Genomic DNA, 5341 nt, shown 5'->3' on the forward strand with positions numbered 1-5341 from the left:
AGTCCCTTCCTAATTTTAAAAGCAGGTGCGCCCTTAGGAAGAGTAGCTGAATTGGAAGTTTTAGGCTTCTCTATTAGGATAACAGGCTTACACTTGGAAAGAAAGTGGATGTATATCTGAGCTAAGCAAGAGCTGGGCCACATCTACCTTTCCTCCATTCTTTCCAGGACACCCTTCTTCTTCTTTTTGCACCAGTGCTTTCCCTGGGAAAACCTGCTCTTTAGCAACCTGAGTTTGTTTGCTCCAATTGAGCACTAAAGAGCAGGTTTCTGCAGGGAGAGCTACAGGGCAAAAACCCAAACAGCCAGACACAGAGCTTTTTAAGTGCAGACCTGTGCCTGGAAATAGTGGAGCAAAAGGCAAGTGTGGATAATCCCCAAGAGAAGTTGTAGCTGGTGTTTCAAAGACAGACATATGCTACTTAAGGGCATTTCCCCTCCTGCACCTGCAAAGAGGATGTGCTTGGGCAGAGCAGTGCCATTGGTGGGTCCTGATTAGGATCTCAGCAGTATTCTCTTCTCTTTAGTTCCAAGTAACATGGCCCATAGGTGATGTATCATGAAGCTTCCCCAAGCAGGAGTGGGCAAGACTGCCCAGACAGCAAATGCTGGGCAATGTACATTTTTGCAGCACGTGAGGACATAGCCACTGAAAGCTAGCACAGAGCCATATTACAATATTACAATGAATGATCTACTATAGGTTTTATCATCTCAGATGTCCCTCTTAAGACACATGCATGGCCAGGAGACCCCTCTCTCCCCTACTTAAAGCCAGGGCTGGGCACCTGCAGGCCCAGACAGCATGGCCAAGGATTAAGGATAACGAGAGCTGTCCAGTAACACCTGGAGGGCCAAAGGTTCTCCTTCCCTGCTTCAGACAGTAGCAGTTGTATTAATACATCTTCACTGAACCAAGCCCTGTAGGTTTTTCAATTGGAGTAAAATGGCATTTCTCCTAGAATGAGCCTAGCAGCTAATGGTTTTGAATGGAGTCCAGATCCTGTTTTAATAAGCTACACCCGAATGTAAAGGTTTGTTGCGTCCCTGAGTGAGGCCTTGAAACTGGTCTTCTCTGGCAGCTTCTATTCAACTTAGCTGCTTGGGTTTTCAGCCTGGGTTAAAGCAAACATGCTTTTGCTATCGGGGAGATGAAGCCTGAGCAGCAAGTAGATCTGAATGTGATCGCTAACAGATTCCTTGCTTTGACACTTCATGCTCACTTGGTGGCAGCTGCATAAAGCTTGTTGGGGTGTTTTGACCAACACAGAGAGGAGGTCTTAGTGGTGATTTCAGTGGAACAGATACCAAAGGGGCCGTCCTGACTATTAGCATCTCCACTGGCAAGATGTACATCCAATAGGGTAGCCTGAGATCTTTATGGGAGGGTCTACAAAACTTATCTTTTGCCATGGGTAAAAGAGAAGGGCCCATATTTCTTGCCTTATACTAGAAGAATGTCATTGTGTTTGACCTGCCCGATGTCTAAAATACCTGCATACTCAGTTCAGGCTCTTCTATAAAGGCCTTGATTCTCACAGTTTCCACCAGGAGTAGAGCTTTTACCCCCCCCCCCCCCAGTAACTGTTTGAAAACATGTTTTGTGTTAATTAAATGTCTAATTTCAAATCTAGGGAAACAGTAACAATGACAGCCAGTGCATGTCAGCTTCTACTGGTAGAAGTGACAGAGCAACTCCTAGGTTAGTGCAATAGTCTGTTTCAGGCAATACATAGGGGAGGAGAGAGAATCCTAGAACTGTAGAGTTGGAAGGAACCCTGTGGGTCATTAGCCCCCTCCTCTCTGGTCCTTTGTGTTTTTTCCTTGTTTTTCCGCATCAGTTATCTGAAGCAGCAATGTTACACAATGAACAAACTGACAGGTGCTTCCTACAATCTAGCATTGGTTCTATCAGGCTGACACTGTACTTTGCACAGATGTGTGAACCACCGCTGGGTGCCGCCCAATGTACTTAAATAAAGTTGTTAATATACAATGTGTAGTCTGTTTAATGGGGTCGTAAAAGATCTGGAATATGAGCAAGTGCCATTCTCCTTACAGCTATGACAGCTTACTCAAGATCAAGGTCATGAAGATGCTCCTTACAATAGGTGCCAACATTTAGCTTACCTATTTGTTCAGAACAGACGTTCCCTAATTCTTCAGCTAATTACTTCCCCTTTATACTAGAATCTTTATTCATGGGCTTAATATAGAATAAATTAGTAGTAGAGCTCCAGGACTCAAGAGAGCAGTTTGGCTTAGAGTTCTAGTTCAAACAGCAAACACAAGGAATAAGCCAACAAGTTTCCCTCTAGTAATTCTCCATTCTAACATGGATTTTGTACTTGTGCAGAGAACAGACCATCATCTCTGCACACTTGGTCACCATCTGCCTGGGATGGAGAACCTTTTTTTCATCTCAAAGGTTACATTATCTCAGGATCAGGTTTCAAGAGGCCACATGCCAGAGCAATTGGTGTGATTCTCTTTTGTATAGCAAGGTGCATTCCAGCCATGAAAATGGCTCTCCAACCAAACGAGGCATTCTTGGAGGTGGGATAGAAACACAATAATAAATAAAAAGCAGGTGCTTGCAGGAACAAGGACGCTCTACAAGCTGGTAAGGACATCCTACAAGCTGTGCTCAGTGTTATAGTTGAAGACATGAGAATTTCTGGCTTGGCAAGGGGATAAACTCTTGTCACACCAGCTCTTTAAAAGAGCCCTCCATCTTGATTACTGTGTACATTCCCAAAACACCACACTACAAAAATAGCTTTAAAAAGAAAGACACTTTAATGAAATAAGTTTTGACGCACTTGGCTTGTTAAATTAGATAAATAAATTACAATGTAGCCATCGAGTGATACAAAAGTGATACTGTAAACATTTTCTCATCATCATTGCTCTCACAAATTGAGAGGGGAAATGACAATTACAGTGGCTGGCTGGGCTGCTGCCTGTAGAAACTTGAAAATGCTTCCCCACCCCCTCCAAGTGCCACCTGCTTCGGCACACAAAGAAAAGGATGCAATTTGGTCCCAAAGAGATCTGGATTCTTCCGTTTTCTACAACGGCAGCCAAAAGGGTCTCAGACCAAGAGCAGAGGCATATTCCAGTGAAGGCAGCTATTGAACTCGGGGGGGGGGGGTCACAGGCCTCTAACCCTGATTCACACAGCCAGCTGCCTTCCTCCTCCACTGCTTGATGAAGGCAGGATGTGATTCTCAATCCCTCAGAGACCCAAGAAGATTCAGCTCTGGAATAACTTCAGGGAAGCCTGGCATTCCCCTAGCTTCCCTCAGAGGTGAGTCATCAGAAAAAGAGAGTTGTGGAAAGAGCAGAACAGTCCTGAGGAAATTCTGCTTGCCCTTCCTAGGTTGCAGAGGCAATATGAGGAGTGAGGTACTTGCTACCTCTAGGAGCCTGAGGGAATAACTCAGGAAGTCTCTCCTCCCTGTCTTGGCCGTAATCTACAGTCTAGTAAATCTTTTTGTCATTAGGTGATGGGCCACTTCCTGTGACTGATACTCTGCAGCCAAGCTTGGTTTTGCAACTCAACTCTCCTCCTCCTCTTCAGAAAAGGCATCATTCCCCCCGCCCTCAGCCATGTGCATAGAACCACTCTCCAAAGTCTTGTTCACTTAAGTCAATTCTGTAGGGACTAGCGTAGATCCAAATTGCTTTGCTTATGAGGAGGAAAGGGACGACAACGACTAGTACCTCAAGTATAAGCCCAAAAGGCAGCATTATCAAGTTGCCCTTGGGAGATTCCTGTGCTGGTAAGTATAATAGCTACAAGTAAAAAAATAATCTGGTCCCACAGAAAAACCAGGATGAGTGTCTCCTGACAAAGGAGGCTGGTCTTTCATCCAAGCGAAGGGATGGGGAAATTGTGTCCTCCCCCCAGATGATGCTTGACCACAGCTCCCATCATCCCTGACCACAGGCCATGCTGACCAGGGGGGCAGGACTTGGGGAAATTTTAGAAATTCATTCTGAAACAGCTTGGAACAGCTTCATTCAAGGTTAAGCCTGTTGTGACGTCAAAACCTGGTGGCCAGGTATACCTCCAAGCTTCTGGTGACACAGCTCTGCATCCACCTCACAGAGTACAAATCCTGCCATGGCTGCCATAGTGTAAGAACAGGGCGCACTTGTTCTCTTGAAAAGGGTAAATTCCGAGAAGGAAGAATGCTGTTTCCCCACAGAGTGAGAATGTACTATAAGTGGAGTACCCAGATGTCTTCTGGAAGGAATCAAGTCACATTTTGAAGAGATTCTGGCTTTCACAGTTAAACTATGTCCTGATAGGATGGGTGCAGGGAGCGAGGTATGCCAAACAATCAAATCCAGTGCAGAGGGGAAGGATGAAAGTATCAACCCTACTATCTAGCACCCAAATCAGAGCCAAGGCTCTATGTATGCAGTTCCCAAGAGGTTAGGATACAAGTACCAGGATACTACTAGTTTACTCAATGTTTCCCCATCAACTTGTTAGTAATATACAGCATCTTTACCTGACTACTTATCTTCCCAGTGACTTCCTCTGGAATGAATAAAAATAAACATGATCAGCAAGTCAATATTAAGAATTTTCTTTTTTCTTTTTTAAGGCAAGGTGATGACTTTTTCTGGACCAACTTTGGCTGAAGATAGCAGATGCAAGCTTTTAACACTCTCATGGTGGATCCTACACAGTCCTGCCTTGGGGGCGGGGGACACTCCAGGAGGTACCATATTTTTCACTCCATAAGGTGCACTTTTCTTCTCCAAAAAAGTAAGGGGAAATGTCTGTGCATCTTATGGAGCGAATGCGTGATCCCTGGACCTGAATTGCCCAGGGGCGAAAAGCAGATTAGGTTGAAAAGTGTTGAAAGGGGGTGTTGAAAGGAAGCCGCTGAGCAGTTGATCGGCAAGCGATCGGGAGGGAGATAAGGCTGTGGGTAAAAAAGGCTGCCGGGGGGGGGTGGGTAAAGATAGCGAATTTGCAAGGAGAGGAGACAGAAATACTAAAACAAGCAATGAGGAGACAAATTAGAAGAAAAGGAGGAGCAAAAAACTGCTCCAGCTAAGGAAAAGATGCTAAGGCAAACAAGAGGGAAGGGGGTGTTGAAAGGAAGCCGCTGAGCAGCTGATCGGCAAGCGATCAGGAGGGAGATAAGGGACGCTAGCAATAAAGGAGGCTGCCTGGAAGGGGGAAGGTAAAAGCACGGATCCTCAGGCTTTTTGCATTGGGTCACCCCAAATTCACCATCAGATCACATATCATGTCTGTGGCCACAGCACGAACCACAAAAATCATACATCCACTTTTTCGTTCAGAATATTTTTTCCCC

Source organism: Podarcis raffonei, chromosome 5 (assembly GCF_027172205.1).
Source record: "Podarcis raffonei isolate rPodRaf1 chromosome 5, rPodRaf1.pri, whole genome shotgun sequence".
Taxonomy (NCBI): domain Eukaryota; kingdom Metazoa; phylum Chordata; class Lepidosauria; order Squamata; family Lacertidae; genus Podarcis; species Podarcis raffonei.